At 33.5% G+C, this 25,811-nt stretch overlaps 1 long non-coding RNA gene and 2 other non-coding genes across 3 annotated transcripts; 1 reads left to right on the plus strand and 2 right to left on the minus strand.

Annotated features, from left to right (window-relative positions):
- Nucleotides 1-10,159: 10,159 nt before the first annotated feature.
- LOC121224597 (uncharacterized) lies at nucleotides 10,160-13,167 on the minus strand. Its single transcript, XR_005922167.1, has 2 exons — nucleotides 12,100-13,167; nucleotides 10,160-10,737 (listed from the first exon to the last, which is right to left on the minus strand). It is a non-coding gene; the product is annotated as an uncharacterized lncRNA (long non-coding RNA).
- Nucleotides 13,168-18,261: 5,094 nt separating this feature from the next.
- Nucleotides 18,262-18,368, plus strand: LOC121224830 (small nucleolar RNA R71). The gene has a single exon (XR_005922572.1). It is a non-coding gene; the product is annotated as a small nucleolar RNA R71 (small nucleolar RNA).
- Nucleotides 18,369-22,617: 4,249 nt separating this feature from the next.
- On the minus strand, nucleotides 22,618-22,723 carry LOC121224765 (small nucleolar RNA R71). Its single transcript, XR_005922510.1, has one exon. It is a non-coding gene; the product is annotated as a small nucleolar RNA R71 (small nucleolar RNA).
- Nucleotides 22,724-25,811: the final 3,088 nt, after the last annotated feature.

Here is a 25,811-nt window from a genome sequence, read left to right on the forward strand (position 1 = left end):
CCATGAATACTTCAAATGTCGATGAAAAAAATCAGAAGTTACCATGATGTTTAAAGCATGAGTTAGATAGTCTTGAACACCATCTTGCCAAAGCTCATCAAGGTGATTTTACAATACATACATAGCCTAATCCTAAGTTGTAAAACCATCTTAATAGTTTGCTGAACCAAGTAAAACAGAACTAAGGTTGTGGTTGGGGAGGAGGGCCCTGATGAGCTTATTTAGGATCTTTGAGAATTTTTTCTTTAGTGTTCATCTTATGGCTTTCATCCATTCGTGATGTACTATTCTTATTTTTATGAAACTATATTATTATATCAATTATATATTTATGGTCTATTGACATTTAAAATCAAAATAATAATAGATGGTAAAGACAGGAAATTTTGTGGAGGGAGATAGTAGCTTAGCAACAAAAGCTGTTTGGGACGATGAGTTGACGTTGATATTTTGTGAACTTTGCGTAAATGAAGTCAATGCTGGCAATAGACCGACAACTCATCTAAACTCAAAGGGATGGGAAAATGTCATTGCTCTTTTTCAAGCAAAAACACAAAAAAATTATGGAAAACCTCAATTGAAAAATAAGTGGGATACATTAAAAAAGGAATGGAGGTTATGGAGGGAGTTGCTTAAGGAATCTACAGGTATTGGACGGTGTCCATTGAAAAAGACGGTCGATGCTACCGAATAGTGGTGGGCTGAAAAAATACAGGTTAATGTTAACTTTATCATTATTTTAATGCATAAAGTTTATTAAAATTAATAATTTACAGTTATAAAAATCTTAGTATAACATTTAACGTTTAACATATTATGTAGGAAAATCCTGATTTTAAAGAATTTAAGAAGAAAGGAATTGAACCACGATTGAATGAGTTAATGTGGCAAATGTTTGGTGGCATTGTAGCCACTGGAGAGAACGCATGGGCACCTTCGTCTGGTGTTCTTCCACGTGGGGTTCCTATGGGAGATGATGCACCTAATGAGGGATTTGGTGATTCAGATGAACATAGTAACGAGAATGAAGGTATTCCCCCTGATGAGGTACCATCAAACCCTTCTCATGGAATCCCTAATCGAAGAAAGGAAACACTTGGGGTTGTACACGGTAAGGGAAAAAAATCAAGTTCAAGTAGAAAATCATCAAGAAATACATTAACTACTCAGATTGAGAAATTGTGTGAGAGTATGGCTAGTCCAAGGAAGTCAGTGAACGAAATTATTTTTCCTCACTCTCAATATACTATTTCAAATGCAATGGATGCTTTGCGTGCTTTGGGAGATGAAATTCCAAAAAGAGATGAACTGTACTATTTTGCCACCAAAATGTTCCAAATACCGGTGAAACGAGAAATGTTTTTGAACTTAGATCCAGAGATAGGGTTTGGTGGCTTCGACGTGAGTATGCTGAACAAAATCCAATTGCATCATTTTCATCCTTGGTAGCAACATCCCCATTTCCCTTCCAACCATACCATCAACCACCTCCACCATCAGCGCCTTAGAAATATTATTGTAATATAACTATACTACTTTTTTATATGTAAGACTAATGTATGCTACTTTGTATGTTTGGTATTTTTATGTTATGCTTTTAATCAAGTTTCTGTGTTGTATAGAATGTCACGAGATTTTAAAGGATTTATTTTCATTTGATTACTTTTTTAGGTTATGGATGAATTTAACAATATGTATAATAGTTTTGATATGAATTATGATACCTCTGAATTAAGTGAAGAAGCTCAACGAAGAATAGCCACAATTGTTACCCAAGTTGAGCACAACAATTATCATAATGAGAAAGAATATGTGTTAAGCAGTGTATTGGTACACCATGAAACTTATTTCACTATGCAACCGCGTATGGATTCAAATTATACTGGTCAAATGTGGGTGGGCGAAGTATTAAATGGGCACGATGATCGTTGCATGATTAGTTTTAGAATGCCAAAAAATATATTTCACAGATTGTTGCATGATTTGCAAACAAATTATGGCTTAGAGAATGGGAAAGTATCGGCGATGAAGAAGTTAGCATTATCATTGTACATTCTTGGAAATAGAGAATCAAATTCAAATGCAACAGAGCGATTTCAACGATCTGGGGAAACTGTTAGTCGAATTTTTACTGATATGTTGCATATATTTGCTCGAATGAGAATAGACACGATTAAACCCATTGAAAGTCAATTCGAGGAAGTACCGAACCATATTTGACATGATACAAGATATTGGCCTCACTTTAAGGTAAAATTTACACAATCTTTATATTTTTAAAACATAAATTATTTCTAACTTTTATCTCATTACTTGTATTTATTTTAAAGGATTGTATTGGGGCCATAGATGGAACACACATAAAAGCATGCATTTCGCCTTCTTCTCAAATACCTTATATCGGACGGAAAGGTGAACCAACTCAAAATATTATGGCAGCTTGTGACTTCAACATGTGCTTTATTTTTGCATTTCCTGGTTGGGAAGGAACAGCACATGATAGTAGAATTTTTTTGCAAGCACTTAGAAAGCAAGAGTTGAAGTTTCCACACCCTCCACCAGGTCGAACTTTAATTTTTTAATTACTTTTTATATAAAAAATATTTTTAATTTATTTTTAAACTTGATATTATGTTTTATTTTTTTTTGCAGAAAAATATTATCTTGTGGATTCCGGATATCCACAAATGGCAGGTTTTCTAGGTCCATATAGGGGGGAACGATATTATTTACCTGATTTTCGTCGAGGTAATCATCAAGTATCTGGAAAAAAAGAAATCTTTAATCATACCCATTCTTCGTTACGCTCTGTGATTGAACGAACATTTGGAGTGTGGAAAAAAAATGACCAATATTAAGAGATATTCCAAGTTATTCATTCGACAAGTAAGTTTTAATAGTTATTGCAACAATGGTTTTGCATAATTACATTCGAAGACATGCTTGGTCAAATGATGAGGATTTTCGAGAATTTGAGAATATACCGGACATGCCAGTCTCTTCAAGCCAATTTGACAAAGGTGAATCGAGTTCTTCTAACAAATAAAGTGACCTTGAAATCACAATGTTAAGGGAAACCATTGCAACTAGTTTAATGAATCAAGATTTGTAAACACATTTTGTATCATAACCTAATTTCTAGTAATAATGAAACTTGTTATGTCTTATGTTACTATATTTTTTTTATTAAAAATCATCCGTTTAGATACTTCAAAATTAGATCCAAGTATAATGTTATTATTTATGAAAATAATATTTATTATTGATGAAAATAATATTTATTATTGTTATAAAAAAATATTTAATTATAACTATAAAAAATTAAAAATAATTATCATTTTATCTAATAAATAATTTAAATTATTTATATAATTCATTAAAATATTGAAAAATACATTTTAATATTTTATTAAATGAATTTGCATATTTTAATAATTTTAAAAAAATAAAATAATTTAAATAACTTCTATTATATATCAATTCTAATCTGATGTTCTTAATAGTCATTTTTCATTCTCGCCTCACCGCTACAGCTGCGTTTGAATCCAAACACACACTCCACCATTGTTTCTAATCTCACCGCTACAGTACCCAATCTCACCGCTACAGTAACTAATCTCACCGCCACCGCTGTTTTTAACCTCACCGGAGGTAAACACACCACCCATCCAAATTAGCCCTTAGTCATCAAAATAAACTTTGATGGTCGGAGTTTTCAATCGACATCAAGAATGGTTGCTAGAGATGAGTGTGGAACAGTACTCTTCACTTGTTCGAGTTTTCATAAGGGAGTAGCGTCCACCTTTACTACTGAAGCTTTAGCGTGTCAACTTGCGGTGAGAGTGGATACTGATAAAGGATAGAGGCGAGTCATTATCGAAGGGGATTCATTAGCAACAGTTAAGAACTGCAAGTCTCTGGAATTTGATAAATCACTGATTAGTGTTTACATTAGAAATATTTAACAAATGAAGAATAATTTTCAAGAAATCAGTTTCAATCATGTTCCAAGACTAGCAAATGAATTTGCTCATGTTCTTGCGACAGAAAAGCTAAAAGGGGGGAAATCGACTTACCTGGAGGGGAATGCTTCTTTGACTGTTGATACCAGAAGGGTGAGGGGGAGGCCAAGAGAACCAGATTGGAAGAGGAGGGGAAGGAAACTGAATGGGGGTAAGGAGTTTTTTCAGACATATGTTCTATCTGTTGGATGCTCATTCGTTTTTTGTGAAACCGTCAATTATGAACATTGAAGACTTGTTGGGACGGGGAAAAGCAATGTATTTGATTGGGTGTAAGGGTCGGTGCCTTTTTGCTTCTAGATTCTTCTTGTTTTGATTTTTGTGTAATTTTTTTGTTATTTGTGTTTTCAATTACTATTTATTTTTGGTTTTTTTTTGGGTCGTATTTTTGTTGTTTTTGGACCTATATCTGCATTGTTTAGTTTTTATTTGGTTTTTTGGATTAATGAGAAATCAAAAAGCCCAATCTGTTTATCAAAAAAAAAAAAGCCATGAGAATAGCCTTGAGAAATTAAGGGATGAGGAGAGTATAAGTTATTTAATGTCCTTTTTTTTTCCCTTTTTTTCTTTCTTCTTTTTAAACTAGATAATGTGTTATTAGATTTGAAAATGCATAAGTCCTTTTAGTTTTTATTCCTCGCTATCATATGCTCTTGATTTGCATTCAGTTGCACTTAGGTTACAATAAGAAAGAACCTATAAGCTTTATTAATTTTGATCCACTTATTTTTCCTTTAATTATCTTTATCTAAATACAGGCTAAATAAATATATGAGATCGCAAATGTAGTGTATGTGCCATTATATTAAATATATTAATTTTCTTTCTCGTGTGATGCACAAGTTTCTCATGTATATTATTTAGTTTTTTTTAATTGTAATATATATATATAAATTTCTACCAATATTATAACAAAAAATTAAAATATATATTTTTTTGTAATCATATTTATTTATAACATCAGACTTCAAAACAGAAAAATAATAAATTTATTTTTTTATTAATTATTTTCAACAAAATGAAATGTATAATTACATAAATAATTTATTTTATTTTAACAGAAATGTGGTTTTTTTTAAAAAATGAAGCAATTTCTTAATTTTTAAAATGTTGGAAATAATGAAGACTTAACTTATGATTTAGGACTATTGAGCACTTTAAATAATCTAACAAAACATGGACGAGTCTAGAAAGGAATTTACAAATTCATGAAAGATATAAATCTCTATCTTGTTGCCTTAAGTTAGATTTTGCATACTATTGATTATTTTAATTGAATATTAGTATGGTTTTTTCGTCTTGTTTATTTATTCTTAAAATTATTATTATGTTTGGAGGCTTTTTCTCTTCATTTTTATGCTTAAATGTTCATATCTTATATTTTGAAGTATTCTTGATATGTATCTATAATAAGGAAAAAGTTTATAACCGCATATAACCGTTGGGTTAATATCTAACCGTTGGAAGCATTGCAAATAGACTTGCACCGATACAACTTACAAGATGTATGGATAGAAGTGAACTTGTATGGGTAGAAAAAGATTTGTATAGATAAAACTTAACATGTATGGATAGAAGTGGAGTTGTATTGATACATTGCACATGATGTATGGGTAAAAGTCCCTAGAATTTCACAATTTTACTTACTGACTTATTTGTATCAAACAAATACAATAATCAATGTACTTTTAATCCTCCCTTCCATTAATAGTTTTAGAAAACAAACATGCCATTATTTTACTTCTAGATAAAATAAAATCCTAAAGAAATTATTTGAAATGCAAACCCAGCCATTTTATTTTATATAATATACATAACTCATACATATATAATATACATACTCCATGCTAAAAATATATCTAGAACAAAATAAAAATAAAAACAATGACCTCAAAACAATTCACATAAAAAGATTAGATCTATTATCATCTAATAACAACATATCAGAATCGAAATACAAAAAAAATGAAACAAAACAAAACAAAAACAATTTCATCGAAAAAAATCATCCAACAAACCTTAGAAATTATAACTAATATGGAAATAAGACCTTAATCAGGAATTAAAGCAAACGAATCAAAATCGGAAAACACAGAACAATGAATTAATTGATCACGAGAGAAATGAAAACGAGTTTAAATAATCAAGGATCTGAATGCCAAACCTTTCTAAAAAGACAGACTTGAAGCTAAAACAATACAACCTAGAGGCTCGAAACAAGAGAGGCAACTAGAGAGTATAGGTTTTCGAGCGAGCCTCTCGTTCTATTTTATACTGAGGTTTGTCTACTTTAGCTTCCTAAAATACCCTTTATGAGATTTGTTTTGACAGATATATTCTTCGATTTCTTAGTTAAGCCTGGCTTTATGTACACGTGCATGAAGTATCGCGTGATTTAAACTGACCATCATTTTTGGTAAGGTGTTTTTACGCACTTAAGTTGAGAATGGAATTTGACTTTTGGTTTCTGGTGCGGGTCGTATTTAGATTAGATGATCCAAATATGTCGTAATAGGCATAGGCAAAGAGTTCTTATTTACGAAGCACCTCTCCAAAGCTTGGGGAGAAACAAAAGAGAGGTCTCGGGAATAATTGGGAATAGTGCCATTTTTAAACCCTTGTTTTATTTTGGTATTTATATTTTTTTTTATCAATTTTACTATTTGAGTTTGATAATTAAGTTTATTTTGGTATTTAAATTTAGATTTTATCAAGATTCAATAACATGGCATTCTGAGTAATATTATGAATACGATTTATGCTTTGATTACGAGGAGAAAATTTTAAAAGATAAAACAATATTTAGCACCTATTTGTAGTGAAAGTATGAGCATGGAGTGTTCTCTAGCAAATGTGAGATTTAAAATTAACGTTTTAAGGAATTAAAATTATTTTTTAATGAAAATAGTAAAAAAAGTGAGTTATGGGAGTATTCTCTAGTCAATTTAAGATTAAAATTAACTTTTTTTAATAAAAATAGTGAAGAAGTGAACTATGAGAGTGTTCTCTAGTCAATATGGATTAAAATTAACTTTTTAATGGAAACGGTGAAGAAATTGTCACTTGTTTATAAGGCAAATGTGATATATGAGAGTGCTTTCTAGTCAGTGTAGGATTAAATTAACTTTTTAAATAGTGAAGAAATTGTCATTTATTTATAGGTTAGATATGAGCATGAGAGTGTTTTCCAATAAATATGAGATTAAAAGTTAACTTTTTAAGGTATTAAAATTAATTTTTAATGAAAATAATGAAGAAATGAACCATGGGAGTACTCTCTAAGTTAATATGGAATTAAAATTAAAATTTTAATTTCTTAAATGAAAAGTATATATCTTTTTATCTTAGTAGTTTATCTGAAAAAATAAAATAAGTGTTAGAACTAAATTATTTCCAAACCAATACAACTCTTTCATAATAATATATTATTGTATATAAATAATTTTGAACTATAAGATTTTTTCATAAATTTCTTTAAAGAAACAAACTCTAAAGAGCTTATGAAAATAGTGAATAAATTTACACTTATTTATAGTGTAATAATGAGCTAGAAGAGTGTTCTCTATTCAATGTGAGATCAAAAATTGGTTGTAACGCCCCCAACCCGATTTGATTCGTCGAATCCGAATCTTGGATGTTACACCTCTATTTACAAACTTACTAAAAAACATAACATAATTTTTTTCAATATTTACATCTTATTCAAGAACTCTGTTCTAAATTGACTCACAACTGGAAGTACCAAAGGTAATTATAACCATCGTAGAAGACTATAAAAGGGTAAGAACTTACAGGCAAATATCATAACTTAATTACACAGTTCTATTTGTTTCATCATTTGGTGATATACTAACTACAATTTTGCTACCAACACATTCTGTATGCATAATAGTTTGCCTCGCCACCTCTGACGTAACTTTGGTGTCATCTCTTTTGGTGTACCCATTCAGCTTACCTTCGACATGAAACACTGAGGTAAGTTCATGATAACTTAGTGAGGTGAATTCCCTTTACCTACATCGTCCCAGCACTATGCATCTGGTAATTTCATTATCATCTCATTGTTTTTCATTTTTCAACTTGACTTTGGCGAGTACATTTCTTTTTCATGCCATAGACGTCATGCCTTATTTTGTGACCATGCATAACCCTTAGCATCTTCAATATATTACTAAATTTCTTAACCTAGCCTGTTCTTGATTCATTAATTGTTCTCATTCTTGAACCCATATTTACAAAACTCTATTGATCAAGTTGTTCTTTTAGTCTACTTGGTTCATATTATGAATTCACGACATTCCCTAGTGCATTTCATTTTCTCTATATGTATCTTAAGACTATGCAAGATACAGCACCACATTTCTTACAACTATTTCTCTCAATGTTCACCATACGTATTATTTCCTTAAAGTTCGCTAATCGGACTGTTCTTTCAGCGTTCGCCATTTTTACCATTCTTCCGGAGTTCATCACATTTACCATTCTTTCCTTTCTAGGTCCTCCACAAAAGTGTTCCCTTCAGATGATGGCCTATAGGACTTCCATTTAGAATGCACCACGAAAGCGTTTCTTTCCATAGATCGCTACAATGGTTTCCATTTCAGTTACGCCACTAAGGCTTCCATTTCAGATACGCCACAAAGGCTTCTATTTTCTGACGTGTTTACGATAGGGATTCGCCTAAACTTACATTACGTGAGGTTTGCCCCTCATCATTTGGGATCATACAGAAACCCCTTTCGATAATAACTTTCCTTTAGTTCTTCCCATATGATGCCATAACCCACCAGTTATGGTCTTATACTATATGGTTTTTCTATATGACGCCATAGCCCACCAACTACGGTCTTACACGATATGGTGCCATGGATTTTTTCTTTCAGGGAATCATGTTTAAAGTCCCAATGGACTCCTTTAGATAGCTCTAGAGACAGACACAAACTCATCACTCATACTGATTCATTCATAGCAAAAATATTCACATATTCATTTCAATCTTTAAATTCCTATTACACACTTAGACTATAATTCATATATTTCTTATCAAAATCATCACATCTTACTTTCCTGACCTGAATATCATGGTTTTATCTCTTTTCAACAAATATTCTAGAATGCATAACACACACGTAAGAATAAGCTTAGGGACTCACCTAATAACCCTGAACAGCAGCTTGACCTCTAAATCTCGACATCAAATCCAAAAGTTAGCAGCAGCCACTGCTTATAAAACATAAGGGTACCATTAGAATTCATTCGTACAACTCTTATCATAGTCATGACCCCAGATAATTTTCATGTAACCCTTCACTTCCTCATCGTCCCATATACTTATAAAACAAACTTACTCTTATAGAAGTCAAAATGCATGTCCAGAATGCTTACCTAGGGTACAAAACAATCATTGTTATGAATTTAAATCTTTAATTCTATCTTGGTAAGAAATATCTGTCGCGTGTGAATATGATGTGCAAATTTGCAAATATACACGTTGAATCAAGTAATAAAGTGATGAGTGAGTATCGTTCCCATGAGGATTAGATAGGTATATCTTTGTTTAAAATTGTTGTAATTGAACATAAAAAATTATTGAGGTAATTGGTTTATACTGCAATTAAGATTTGGATTAACATAATGGAACTGAAAGTAAATAAAAATACTAGCATATCTAACCAATGCAACAACTCAAAACACATGAACTATGAACCTTGGTAAGGTAGGAATATTGATTAAAGAGGCTGGGATTACTCAGACATTTGTTACAACTATATGACAATGCCATGGAAATATTATAGTAACTATTACTGCTCAATTGGGTTAGTCAATGACTTAACTCTATTGAAAGCAAAGCCTAATATCACTCATCCTATATGCTCTATATGTCTATAGACTAAGGATTTTCGAACACAATATCAGTACAACCCTTTAAATCGTATATGGAAAGACTCTATGTCTAGAGTTTTCATGAGCATTTAATTCAACACTCACATACTCAACTTCAATCTAGGTACCATAACCCATCAGTATTAAGCCACCTTAAGTCTTACTGAGCATTTGTCAACACTTAAACAAGCATTTAAACAAACATAGCCGTTGAATAAAATAGTAACATTAACCACAATAATTCCAAGCATTAATTAAAGTTTAAACATTACTCCAAGCAATCCAAGCCATATTAAGTTAGCTCATGGTTGGGCTACACAAAGTCAAGTTTTTTCGAATCATCAACATCCCCAATAATTAGTTTAAAGTAGAAAAATTATAACAAAAATGCAGAGGAAGAAACTTGGGTATAAAACACAAAGTTCAGGCTCAGTTCTTTGCTGTTTGTCTTCACCAAAGCTTTTAGCAGCTCATTGTGTTCTTTGTGCAATAGTGAGGCCTTTGTCGAAGTTAAGAGAATTGCAGACTACAATATTCCTTTTTTTTCTTTCGTTTTTTTCCCTTCCTCTTTTTTTTTTTGTCTTTTATACTTGATATCACACCCCTAGGGTTAAAGCCGCCAACCAATGATTATTTTTTCCCTAATTTTGAGGTGGATTTTTGTCACACTTCATACATATGAGGGGGGACCACCTGCTGAATACTTTAAGTAATGACTGTGTTTGTTGTTTTCCTCCTTTGCATTGCCATGGAAAACTCTCTCGAAATGCCTCAGCAAACCTTCATTTATTGCTAACCTTCTTCCTTAAACCTGCTATTCAACCACAAAAAACTTTCCACAAGATACCAAAAGTTAAAAAATACCATAACATAACCATCAGCCCAAGTTTTAATATGCATGCACGATTACTACAAGAAATGACTATGCAATAACCTAAAATGAAGCTAGAATTACTTAAGTGCAGGGAATTAACTAAGTCTCAGAGTATGATTTATAACTCTTTTCAAGAGTTATCACACCCCCAAAATTGAGTTATTGCTTGTCCTCAAGCAATGTAATGCAACCTAATAACTAATGTATGTTCTAGTATACTTTACTGCTTGTAATTGTATTGTCGTGTTAATCAAACATTACTAACTTTCGGTCCTCAGAGCACCCTTCACTTAAGGTGATGTGCAGCTTGTCCAATCGAAGCTCATTAAATTTAGAAATGCAGGAACTTTTCCCTAAAATAAAAATCTCCTTGTTTGCATTTTGTGTATTTGATTGTATTTAATCAATTCTTAAAAGTCTAAAAAAAAATTCCTAGCCTATCCCACTTATTATTACTTTCAATTTTTAAAAGTAGCTAATATTTCTCCCACTTATAGCATTGCTCTTCACTTTTGAGAATTCATCTCATTACAAATGCCTTTCTACTTGGAAGTAAATGTGGAAGAAACACCAAACTCCCAAGCTACTTAGCACAATCATGATTTGAAATTATTTTTCACTCATGTGTCCAACTATTTTTCTACTTAGAAGTAAATATGGAGCAGACACCAAACTCCTAAGCTACTTAGCAGTCTTCTACAGTGGAGTGTCCCAGAATTTGTTTTTAAGCACTCTTATCTGAATCTTTTTCTTTTCTACCCACAAGTAAAGATAAAGCAAACATCAAACTCCTAGGTTACTTTATGCTACAGACATTAGAGGCTAAATTACAACTTACTTAGCAATTTATGCTTCTGGGAGTTTAACTTTTCGTTTGCTACTTTTGTTCATTTCAGCTCAATAACTTTTTAAGAACTATGAGTTTTAGTCCAAAAATTATTTCAAGATCAATAAGGATTGAATGAATACAATTTAAGTGTTATCAATATACTGAGAATCCTAACCTTAGGGTTCAATTCTATTCATTTCCTTTCTGTATTCGTACAAAATTGTAAACTATTTTCATCATTAAACATCACTAAATTAGCTATCATGCAACCAACTCAACAATGTTATAACAAACAATTCGGTATATTTACCCAAAATGCATAAAATGTAAATGCTATGGCAATTCAATATATTTACTCAATAAAATACATGCTGCACCCCCAAGCCTAAGGGATGCAGTGTCCTCAATGCATGAAAATAAAAATAACAAAATGTAATAAAAATTACTCAAGTAACAAAATATGAAAGAGACTCCCCTGTTCACATGCTTACCTGATGATGGTTGTGGTATTTTACTGCCTGCAAGTTGACTTCCTTGCAATGCGCTTGTATCTTTACTTTCGTTTGAGTGATTGAAGAGGTGGATCTTCCTCTTCCTTGTTTGTCTTAGTTGTCTCATTAAAGAGACGGTTGATTTCTCGATCTTGAGCAGACATGTCTTCTACTAGTTCAGGTTGAACAGCTTCATTGTCTTTCTCAGTTTCTTCGGCAGCAAGGGTGGTTTCCTTTTTTGCTTCTTCCTTACTCTCGATGGTCAAGGATTTTATTTTCTCCTGATCCTCTTCGCTTTCTTGTCCTTTTTCAACTTTATCTTCCCTAGTTGCAGAATCTTCCTGTTCAAATGGAATTTCAATCGGCTTTCGTTCAGCACAACCAGTTTCAGGAAGTGGTAGTAATTATTTGGGAAAGGCAAGGGAATCAGGTATTAGTCTGGTGAAGTTCTTTTGTAAAGCTCTTTTCAGTGCAATATCAGGAGTCCTCACATGAAAATAGTATAATGTCTACAATTCTTGGGTATTTGCCATCGATTCAGCAAACTGATATTGCTGAACTTCAAATAGAGACATGCGTTGTTCCAGCTACTCTAATGAGCGTAGCACACGTTTTTCAACAGGTCTCTACAAAGTAGAGGCTTCTGCTTGGGCAAACTTCTTGGCAACGGATGTAGGTGCACTACCTTACTGATGTGGCCTTGGTGTTTCTACACCTTGGACTTTGGCTACAATAAATTGAGGCATCCCACCCTTGTTAGAAGTAACGTCTTCATCAGCATGCAAGGGCACTTAATTCACTCTACAAAGAGCTGTGATGAGAGAAGGGAAATTCAAGCTTCCTGTATTCGTATCTGCGCATCGGTACACTTCATGAACAATCAATCTTCCAACATTAATTGGGTGGCACTGACTTGAAAAGACTCAACACCTTTCGAAGCATTTTTTACTCTGGCCATGGATGTTATAAAATGAAAAGGATTGAATGAAAGGAAGTTGAATATCAATAAAGAGAGGTAAGGTAAGGTAAAGGAGGTGAAAGAATAAACAAGGAGTAAGTACAGGTCAGTGGAAGAGGCGTTGATAGTTTTAGAGAAATAATAGAGGTAATGGAGTGAACGACTCAAGAAACTTGTGGTGTAAGTATCTGGAGAACTTGAGGGGGGAAATAAAAAAAGTTTTGAAGGGAAACCCTAAGGTGACGTAGCCCTAAAAAAATTTATCAACTTCTTTTTGGGCATCCGAAGTAACCAGAAAGAGCTAACTATCCATATTATTTATCATTGGACTTGTCTCTAATTTTCAACCCACATGTTGCACTTGGTGCATTGCTCAGTTACTTACCTCTCAAAGTTGCAGTTCATTTTTGAATTGCCATAGCAAACTGATACTACCTCTATCATTGCTTGTACCATTGTTTTTCCTCTGAATTTTTTGCAAAATCTATATACTACAAAATTAATAACCAAAGTTGAAAATGAAATTAGATAATTGAAATAGAAATGTAAAAACCAAATTAAAGTAAATAACTAGTAAAAGAATAAAAAGATAGAAAAAAGAAAAGAGATGTTGAACTTAAACATCTCTAAGATCAATGACTTGCTTGTCTCGATCTACTTGAGCACCCCAATAGTGTTTTAATCGATGGCCATTAACCTTAAAAGTTGCTCCAATTTTGTTTACGTGGATGTCAACTACTCCATGAGGATAAGTCTTGATCACCTCGAAAGAACTTGGCCATCTTGACTTCAGCTTGTCAGGAAACAACTTCAATCGTGAGTTAAATAGCAACACCTTTTGCCTATATTAAAATTATCTCGGCATAATCATATTTCTATGCCATCTCTTGGTTTTCTCCGAATAGATCCTAGCATTCTTATAAGCATGAGCTATGAATTCCTCCAATTCATTCAATTCTAACAATATGTGATGTCCAGCAACTTTCCGATCCATATTCAACTTTTTAATAGCCCAAAATGCCTTGTGCTCTAGCTCAACATGTAGGTGAAACGGCTTTCCAAACAAGAGCTTAAAAGGCGACATTCCTAATGCTATTTTAAAGGCAGTACGATAAGCCCACAAGGCTTCGTCCAGTCGTAAAGACTAGTCCTTTCGATTTGGATTACCTTTTCCAAGATCTGTTCAATCTTCCTATTAGAAACCTCAGTCGATACATTTGTTTGTAGGTGATAAGCTGTGGCAATTTTATGTTTTACTTCATACCTGTTCAGAGCATTAGCAACCATTTTACAGTCGAAGTGTGACCCTTCATCGCTGATGATTGCTCGAGGTGCACCAAATCTAGTGAAAATGTTCTTGTGAAAAAATTTCATCACATACTTGGCATCATTAGTAGGGAGGGCTACAGCTTCTATCCACTTGGAAACATAATCGACTGCTACTAGAATATATTAGTTGTTGAATGATGGTGGAAAGGGGCCCATGAAGTCAATTCCCCATGCATTAAATAACTTAACCTCTAGAATGCTTTGCAATGGCATTTCTTGTCTTCTTGAAATGTTGCCTATTCTTTAACATTGATCACATATTTTATAAAATTTTTAGGCATATTTAAATAAACTTGGCCAATAGAATCTTGACTGGAGCATCTTGGCAGCATTTTTCATCCCTCTAAAATGGCCTCCATAGGGTGACAAATGGCAGTGTTGCAAGATGCTATGTATTTCATCATCCGAGACAAAAATTTTGATTATTTGATTAACACAATGCTTGAACAAGAAAGGTTCGTCCTAGTAGTAATAGCGCACATTATGAAAGAATATCATCTTGCCTTGGCTATTGAGATCAAGTGGCAGTAAACCACTTACTAGGAAATTTACTACATCAGCATACTATGGTAATGCTGTAGCAACCAACAATTTCTCATCAGGAAATTCATCCTTAATAGGCTTATCATTTCTATCCTCTTTCCCAGCTTCTAACCTAGATAGATGGTATGCTACTTGATTCTCTGTACCTTTCTTGTCTCTAATTGCCAAGTGAAATTCTTGTAGCAAAAGAATCCACCTAATCAATATCAGTTTTGCATATTTCTTAGTTGTCCTTTATCCAAGCACCACTCCAACAACAAAGTCACTTGCTTCGCACATAAGTTCAAATGGTACTAACCAATCCGAGGCTACAATAATTGGAGCAGCCACCAATCGTTTCTTTAGTTACTTAAAATCAAACCGGCACACTTCATTAAAGATAAATGGTTTATTTTGCTCCAACAGGGCACACAAAGGCTTTAAGATCTTAGAAAAGTCCTTGATGAATCGTCTATAGAATCTTGCATATCTAAAAAAACTCTTAATCCCACTTGTTAGTGATGGCAGCTTCTCAATCACTTTGATCTTTACCTTATCAACTTTGATTCCTTTTTGGGAGATCTCTTGCCCTAAGGTAATGCCTTCTCTTACCATAAAGTGACACTTCTTCCAATTTAAGACAAGGTTAGTCTCCTCACACCGTTTAAGCACTAATTCTAAGTTGTGCAAATATCCTTAGAAGTCATTCCTAAATACTAAGAAGTCATCCATAAACACTTCAAGGAAATTTTCCACCATACCCGAGAATATTGACATCATGCACCTTTGGAATGTTGTTGGGGCATTACACAAGCCAAAAGGTATACGCTTGAAGGAAAATGTACCATATGGACAAGTGAATGTAGTTTTTTCTTGATCTTCTGAGGCAATTGCAATCTGATTATAACCAGAGTATCCATCTAAGAAGCAATAAAAGTCTTTTCCAGCCAATTGATCTAACATTTGGTCGATAAAGGGCAATGGGAAATAATCTTTCCTTGTAACCTTGTGGAGCTTGCAATAGTCCATGCAGACACGCCACCCCGTTACAGTTCTTGTAGGTATAAGCTCATTGTTGTCGTTACTAACCACAGTGACACCCTCTTTCTTTGAGACACATTGAACTAAACTCACCCAAGAGTTATCAAAGATTGGGTAAATGATACCTGCATCCAGCCATTTAATTATTTCCTTCTTCACCACTTCTTTCATGATGGGGTTTAACCTTCTCTGCTGGTCAATATAATTGTTGTGGCAATCTTCCAACAAGATTTTGTGCATGCAAATTGTGGGTCTAATTCCCTTTATATCTGCGATTGACCATCCTAAAGCCCTTTTGAATTTCTTGAGCACAGCTAACAATTTGACTTCTTGCTCATGCGTTAAATCAGTAGACACAACTATAGAGAGTGTGTTATCTTTACCTAGATAAGCATACTTCAGCTTTATAGGGAGGGGTTTTAACTCTACGGTAGGTGGCTCTTCTGTGGATAATTTTGGAGGGTTGAAAGTTCAAGCAGATAAGTCTAGGGCGTCGAACCTCTTTCCAAGTTTGTCTAAAACCATTTTGATTCCATCAACTCATTGCAGTATCCTAATGGCTCTTCACCATCACTTTCAAGTAAATCACTCACCATTCTCCTTATTATGGTATTTTTTCTCAAATTTTTCTTCCACCACAAAGTCTAGCAAATTGAGAACTTGACTTTCTTCAACATCATCAGCATATTTCAGCACCTTAAAGACATTAAATGTGATCTACTGATCGTTCACTCTCAGGGTTAATTCTCCCTTCTGAACATCGATAACATTTCTATCTATTACAAGGAAAGGTCTACCCAAAATAATAGGCACCCCTTTATCAGCCTCACAGTGTAATACAATGAAATCAATAGGGAAAATGAACTTGTCTACCTTCATCAAGGCATCCTCTATTTTACCTTCTAGATGAGCATATGACCAATCTGGCAATTGGAAGGTCACAATGGTAGGTCATCCTTCACCAATTACCAACTTTTTGCACACAAACAAAGGCATAAGGTTTATGCTCACTCCTAAATCACATAAAGCCTTCCCAACAAATTAGTTACTAATTGAGCAAGGTATTGTGAAGCTCCCTAGATCCTTTAACTTTGGAGGTGGTTTATTTGTGAGCATGGCAGTGCACCTTTCAGTCAGTGCTACTATTTCAAATTTTCCCAGTCATCTCTTCTTCGAAAGCATATCTTTCATAAACTTAATTTATTTGGGCATCTACCCCAATGCTTCCACCAAAGGTATATTGATATGGAGTTGCTTCAAGACATCCAAAATCTTCTAAATTGTTGATCTTATTTTTTATTTTGGAAACATTAAGGAAATGGTGGAGGTAGGCGAACATCAGGTGGTAGAGCGTATTTTGATCGGGAATTATATGCATCAAAGCTGTCTAAGTTTGCTTCAGCATTGTTGGGCCCAACTTTCTCATTTGTGGGTTTTGAAGAATGTTGCTATTGTCAGGTACTGAGTTTGCAGCTTCAACCACAACATTCTTGTCAGCTTTGCCTAACTGTGTACCACTTCTCAAGGTGATATCTTTACAACGTTCTTTCCCATGTGGTCTTGCATTCTCTGTATCACTAGGCTAGGTCCCTTGTGTTCTCGAGTTCATTGCATTCGCTATTTGTCCAACTTGATTTTCCAAAGCTCATAGAGATGATGCTTGGCTTTGAATCATAACATCATTTTTAGCCATATACTCCTTTAAGAGAGACTCAATAGATGATGATAATAATGATGATGATGTATGTCCTTGTTGAACCCGTTCTTGAGGCTGTAGAGATTGATTAAAACCATATAGGGCATTCATAGCATTGGGTCTGACAGTTGTGTTGGAATTTCTAGCTTCTTAATTACTCCACCCAAAATTTTAGTGTTACTTCCAACCAGGGTTATACGTGTTAGAGTAAGGGTTGTTGTTCCTGTTGTAACTACCCATATGATAAACAGATGTTAGGTTCGAGGGACATTCTTCAAATACATGATCCTCACCAAAGTAAACACAAGATAAACCAGCTGCCTTCAACTCTTTCAACTCACTAGGTTTCTGCATAGTTTTTATCATATTGGCTAAGGAGGACACCTGAGCAGTGAGTTAGGTAATAACATCGAGTTCAAAAGATCCAACCACTCTCCTTCTAGTCCCAACTCTCATTGTGGGGTATTAATAATCGTTTTTCGCAATTCTCTCCAAGATTTCATATTCTTTAATGTAAGACTTGTCCAATAGTGTGCCATTTGATGAAGCATCAACCACCATACGTGTCTGCACCTTTAATCTATTATAGAACATCTCTATTTGGGACCAGTACTGAAATCCATGCATAGGACATTTTCTAAGCAAGTCTTTGAACCTTTCTCATACTTCATACAGTGTCTCATCCTCTAGTTGCCTAAAGGATGTTGTGTCATTTCTCAATTTAGCATTCATGTTTGGTGGGATGTATTGCAGCAAAAATCTCTGACACAAACCATTTCATGATTCAACTGTTCCAAATGGCAGAGCATTGAGCCACGTTCTAGCACAGTCTCTTAGAGAGTAAGGAAACAACTTGAGTTTTAAGGCATCTTCAGGAACACCTTGTTGTCTGAAAGAATCACATACCTCTAACAAAAGTCTCAAGTGCAGCCTAGGATCTTCAGTTTGCAGATCACCAAACTGACGAATTGATTGAAGCATTTGAAACATGACAGGTTTTAGATCAAAATAGGGAGCTTGGATCTATGGGTTGACTATATCAGGGTTCAGGTCATCTAGAATGGGAACTACATGCTTTCGAATAGGTCTATCCTTGTCATCAAACATCTAAGCTATAGGTAGATTACCATTTTGACCTCCTTGATTCAGACCATCTTGATTGTTACCCCCTTGATTCATTACTTGTTGTTCTCGTCTTCTTCTAAGCAAAGTTCTTTCAATTTTTGAATATAAAGGATAGAATTATTCAATAGGAATGCCTCTATGCATAAAGCTAATACAAACATGTTAGGGTCATAAAAAAATAAAAAATAAAACTAAAAATGAAATTGAAATAATAAAAATGAAAGTTACCAATTGCCAATCCCTGACAACGGCGCCAAAAACTTGTCACGTGTGAATATGATGTGCGAATGTGCAAGTATACATGTCGAATCAAGTAATAAAATGATAAGTGAGTATCGTTCCCACGAGGATTGGGTAGGTATATCTTTGTTTAAATTATTGCGATTGAACATAAAAGATTATTGAGCTAATTGGTTTGTACTACAATTAAGTTTGGGATTAACATAATGGAAATGAAAGTAAATAAAAATACTAGCATATCTAACCAATGCAACAACTCAAAACACATGAACTATGAACCTTGGTAACGTAGGAATATTGATTAAAGAGGTTGGGATTACTCAGAGATTTGTTACAACTATATGACAATGCCGTGGAAATATTATGGTAACTATTACTGCTCGATTGGGTTAGTCAATGGCTTACCTCTGTCAAAAGCAAAGCCTAATATCACTCATCCTACGTGTTCTATATGTCTATAGACTAAGGATTTATGACTAAAGTATCGGTGCAACCCTTTAAATCATATACGAAAGGACTCTATGTCTAGATTTTTCACGAGCGTTTAATTCAACGATCACATACATTACTCAACTTCGATCTAAGTACCATAACCCTACCGGTATTAAGCCACCTTAAGTCTTATTGAGCATTTGTCAACACTCAAACAAGCATTTAAAAAAACATAGCCATTGAATAAAATAGTAACATTAACCACAATAATTCCAAGCATCGATTAAAGTTTAAACATTACTCCAAGCAATCCCAAGCCATATTAAGTTAGCTCATGGCTGGGCTACACAAAGTCAAGTTTTTCCAAATCATCAACATCCTTAATAATCAGTTTAAAACAAAAAATTATAATAAAAATGTAGAGGAAGAAAATTGGGTATAAAAGACAAAGTTTAGGCTCGATTCTTTGCTATTTGTCTTCACCAAAGCTTTCAGTAGCTCCTTGTGTTCTTTTTGCAGCAGTGAGGCCTCTATCGAAGCTCAGAGAATTGTAAACTACAGTATTCCTTTTTTTTTCTTTCATCTTCTCCCCCTTCCTCTCTTTTTCTTTTGTCTTTTATACTTGATATCACACCCTTAGGGTTAAAGTCGCCAACCAATGATTGCTTTTTCCCTAATTTTGAGATGAATTTTCATCACATTTCATGCATGTGAGGGGGGACTACCTATTGAATACTTCAAGTACTGACTGTGTTTCTCGTTTTCCTCCTTTGCATTGCCATGGCAACCTCTCGAAATGCTTTAGCAAACCTTCATTTCTTGCTAACCTTCTTCCTTAAGCCTGCTATTCAACCATATAAACCTAAAATGATTATGAAATAACCTAAAATGAAGCTAGAATTACTTAAGTGCAAGAAAGATCATTGCTCCATTCCAAAGCCAGTTAGTGATGGTGTTTTCAAATAAAGGAAGAAGATAACCCTCTTCCTTATTATTCCCAACTTCCTATAAATATATTTATATATATAGTGAAACCCAATTTCTCTTAGTGGAGCTTGACATGTGTCACCAACCCTCAACACTTCCATTCTCTTTATGGTTTATAATTGTAAAGAAACGTATACCAATATCCAAAATCTGTATTTATCTATTACTTACCCTTCTAGCTCATTCCTGACTATCTCGTTAGAATGTAACTCGTACAATAACCAATCAAACTTGGCGTACCTTAATCCAAGCAATAAATTTTTAACACAAGAACCTTTATCACTATCACAAATTTATTCTTCTATACCTACGCACGCATTCAGATTATAATTCTTACTTTATACTCTAACACTAACTATGCAGCCTAAGCATACATTGAAAGCGTCCATTGGGCAGGTAGGACCATGCCACTCAAATCCTTCGATTACTCACCCCAATCCAGTTCCTGCCAATACTGGGTGTTACATTGGTTGTATAAACAATTGCCACATGTCAACAAAATGGGTATGTCATGTGTCAAAAAATTAAGTTGTCCACATTAATTGAGAGCCTAAGACCTTGTGGTATATAATATATATGATATGATTATATTCAAAATAATTGTATACAATATGTTATAATAATTTTTTTTAATTTAGTTTATTATTGTATGTATTAATATTGATTTTATATTTATAATATGTTTTTATTTAAAAAAATTAATGGATGATTAAAAATTAACAGCACGTTTGGATTGGAAAGAAACGAGAGAAAGCCAAGTAAAACGAGGGAAAATGAATTCCTTTCCATTGTTTAGATAAGTTATTTTTATAAAAAGAAAAAGAAAAAGAGTTAAGAATCTCTAATTTTTCTTTACTCCATTTTCTAATACCCCAAATAAGAAGAAAATAGGAGGAAATGAAATGTAAATAAGTTTACAATATTTAAAATATTATTTTTGTCCTTCAAGTATTTTACATTTCTTTGAAAATTTTAGTTATACAAACAATAAATTAATATATTCTTTCCTTTCTTTCATCTTCCCCTACTTTCTTTTATTTTCCTTTATTTATATTTATTCAAATATAGACTAAATAAATAAATGAGAGAGTGTGTCACTTGTTGCAAATGTAGTGTATGTGTCTTGTTATATTAAATATACTAGTTTTCTTTCTCGTGTGATGCACGGATATCTCATGTGTATTGTTTAGTGTTTTTTTAATATTCTAATATAATATATTTTCTAATATCGTAATAAAAATTTAAAATATATTTTTTGTAATCGTATTTATTTATAAAATCGGACTTCAAAACATAAAAATAATAACTTTATTTTTCTATAATTATTTTCAACTAAATGAAATTTATAATTACATAAATAAGTTATTTTATTTTTTATAGAAATGTGATTTTCTTAATGAAGGAATTTCTTAATTTTTAAAAGTTGGAAACAATGAAGACGTTTTAGGACTGTTGAGCACCTTAGATATTCTAACAAAACATGTTTGGTCTAAAAAGGAATTTACACATTCACAAAAGCTATAAATCTTTAATTTATTTCCTTAAGTTCATTTTACAAACTATTGGTTATTTTAATTGGATAAACGAATGTTTTTTTATTCTTGTTTATTTATTTTTAAATTTGTTACCTGCAAACTCTAATTTATATAGGGTTTCTTTAATAGTTTATGACAACTTTTTACTTAAAAATAATATTAATCCCCTAGTATTTGATTACTAATTCGATGAATTTTATTTATATTTCAATGAGCATGATTTAATGAAGAATGTGATTATATGTTTCTTTTTACATTAAATTTGTACATAACTTAATAATTTTATGCTACATATTGATCTTGACATTTTTTTCAATGTAGTTGGATCAAGAAAATTATGCAAGATTTATTTATCAAATAAAATTGCATGGACATGCCCAATTTCACTCCATATAGACAGCAAACACATATGAAATGGGTTAAGAATAAGTTGATTTGATCCAATTGAAGAAGGGTCAATTGATGGACAAGTCTGGTAAACAATTGACTCACCAAACTGTCCAAACAAGAGAGAACAAGCCCAATTCTGCAAAGCCATTTGGATTGATCACAAATTCACTTTTGAGATATTTACTGGAGGTCCCTACACTTGCAAAGAAAAAAAATAGCACACCAACTTTGCCCAAGAAATCGTCCACCTAGCAAAAATGCTAAGTTGTAGAATGAGATCAGCACTTTTCAACAATTGGATGACGAGTCCCTATATGAGGCATGGGAAAGATTCAATGAGTTACTTCATAGATGCCTTCACCACAAGATTCCACATTGTATCCAGTTGGAGACATTTTATAATGGTCTCAATGCACACACAAGGTTGATGGTAGATGCTTCTACGAATGGTGCTCTTTTGTCGAAGTCTTATAATGTGGCTTACGAGATCATCGAGAGGATAGCCAGTAATAATTACTAGTGGTCAACAGTTTTATGAAGACGAGTAGCTGGAGTACATGAAGTAAATGCCCTTACTTCACTCTCAACTGAAGTATCTTTTATTTCTTCAGTGTTGAAATAGTTTACTACTAACGGTTTTAACCCTGTTGTAGCCTAACCACCAAGTCAATTCGAGGTTGTTTCCTGTGTATATTGTGGGGATGCCCATTCTTTCAAGAATTGTCCATCAAATCCTGAGTTGATTTATTATATAGGAAATGAACATTAGAATAGAAGTGGATAAGGACCATAGTCCAATTTCAACAAACCTTCATGGTGAAACCACCCAAACTTTTCTTGGAGTAACCAAAGAAATGGACCGAATAACAACTACATGCAGCATAGACGAAATTAACCCCAAGGGTTCAACCAACAAGTTTCTAAACCACCACAAGCTAAATCATCTAATAGTTTGAAAAAAAATTTTAAGGTGTACATGGCAAAAAATGACACATTAATCCAAAGTCAAGATGCAACATTGAAAAATTTGGAGAACCAAATGGTTTAGTTAGCTACGAAGCTTCATAATAGACCGTTGCTTTATGAAGTGGTAAGACTTTAAAACCTAAGGAAGTTGTGGTTGAAAATGAACCTATTAAAAAAGAAAAAAGCCAACCAACGGTTGAAGTTCCTGCACCAAAAGAGCCAGAACCTATAAAGTTTGATGAGATAAAATTTAACCTAGTGAATTTTGATAAGCTAATATCTTCTTTAGATACATATTTATCTCCTTAGAAAAGTTGTCCATTCCAACCTAAAGTTCCAACACCTCTATATCCTCAAAAATTCCAACCAAATAAGCAAAAACAAGAGGTGTAATTCAAGAAGTTTTTGGATGTTCTAAAGCAACTTCACATCAACATCCCATTGGTGGAGGCTTTAGAACAAATGCCCAACTATGTCAAGTTCATGAAGGACATTCTGTCTAATAAGAAGTGACTTAGTGAGTATGACATTGTAGCACTGACGAAGGAATGCAGTACGTTCTTATAGAACAAGCTACCTCCTAAACTGAAAGATCTTGGAAGCTTTACTATACCTTATCATATTGGAAAATTTTATTGTGGTAAAACTTTATGCAACTTAGGAGCAAGCATCAACTTGATGCCCAAATCTATTTTCAAGCTATTGGGAATAGGTGAGGTAAGACCCACGACTGTGACACTTCAACTGGCGGATCAATCTTTAGCATACCCAAAAGAAAAGATTGAGGATGTTTTGGTAAGAGTAGATAAGTTTATTTTTCCTTTTGATTTCATTGTCTTAGATTTTTGAAGTAGATAAGGAAGTGTCGATCATCCTAGAGAGACCTTTCCCAGTCACGGGAAGAACATTAATAGACGTGCAAAAAGACGAACTCGACATGAGAGTTCAAGAAGATCAGGTAACATTTAATGTTCTTAAAGCAATGAAGTTTCTCAACCCAACGGAGGAATGTTTAATGATGGAGGAGTTAGAAACCTTAGTTTCTATGGAATAGGTGAATGATTTTGTGAAGGACCTATTGGAGAACACTTTAAGGTCTGAGCTATTGGAAGATGAGCAAGGTAATGAAAATATGGCTTTGATGGAAGCTAATACAAAGGACTATGTTCAACTAGCACAGTTTGAACCATTAGAGTTGGAAGCTCTGGAATACACACAACCGAAGTTGTCAGTTGAGGAACCACCCAAACTCGAACTTAAGATACTTCCTTCTCATTTGAAATATTTTTATTTGTGTGACTGTTCTACTTTTCCTGTGATTGTTTCAGCAAAACTAACAGAACACCAAGAAGAACAGTTGATCGAAGTTTTAAATAAATTTAAAAAGGAGATTGATTGGACCATAGTTGATATTCGAGGAATAAGCTCATCTTCTGTATACATAAGATTATCATAGAGAAGGGTGAAAAAGGTAGAATCAATGGGCAAAGGAGACTCAATCCTATCATGAAAAAGGTAGTTCAAAAGGAAGTTATCAAATGGTTAGATGCGGGAATTATCTACCCCATCTTAGATAGTTCATGGGTAAGTCCGGTACAGTGTGTACCAAAAAAAAAGATGGAATCACGATTGTCGAGAATGAACGTAATGAGTTAATACCGACAAGAACGGTCAAGGGTTGGAGAATTTGTATTGATTACATAAAATTGAACAAAGTCACTCGAAATAATCATTTTCCACTACCTTTTATAGATCAGATGTTGGACCGACTGGCAGATAACAAATTATATTGTTTCTTAGATGGATATTTGGGATATAACCAAATATTTTTAGCCACGGACAACCAACACAAAATGACTTTTACTTGCCCATATGGTACATTTTCTTTTAGGTGAATACCTTCCGGTTTATGTAATGCACCTACCACATTTCAGCGATGCATGATGGCAATATTTACTGATATGGTAGAAATTTTTTTTAAGGTTTTCATTGATGATTTTTCTATTTTTGGTAACACTTACGATGTTTTGTTTGAGTAATTTGGCTAAGGTATTAAAAAGATGCAATGAGACAAATCTTGTCCTTAATTGGGAGAAATGCCACTTTATGGTTAAGGAGGGAATTGTCTTAAGACACAAAATTTCTAGAAACGAGATTGAAGTTGACAAAGCGAAGGTGGATGTAATTGAAAAGTTACCACCACCAGTCAGTGTTAAAGGAGTTTGAAGTTTTTCAGGCCATGCTAGTTTTTACCGAAGGTTTATTACAGATTTTTAAAAACTTTCCAAGCCTTTGTGTATGCTTTTAGAGAAAGTCACCATTTTTTATTTTAACAAAACATGTTTGGAAGCTTTTCAAGAGTTGAAAAATTGGTTAATCTAAGCCCCTATAATCGTTACACCTGTTTGGAACTGACAGTTCGAATTGATGTGTGACGCAATTGATTTTTCTGTTGCAGTTGTAATGGGTCAAAGAAGAAACAAAGTGTTTC

This window comes from Gossypium hirsutum, chromosome D12, assembly GCF_007990345.1.
Source record: "Gossypium hirsutum isolate 1008001.06 chromosome D12, Gossypium_hirsutum_v2.1, whole genome shotgun sequence".
In the NCBI taxonomy this organism is placed as follows: domain Eukaryota; kingdom Viridiplantae; phylum Streptophyta; class Magnoliopsida; order Malvales; family Malvaceae; genus Gossypium; species Gossypium hirsutum.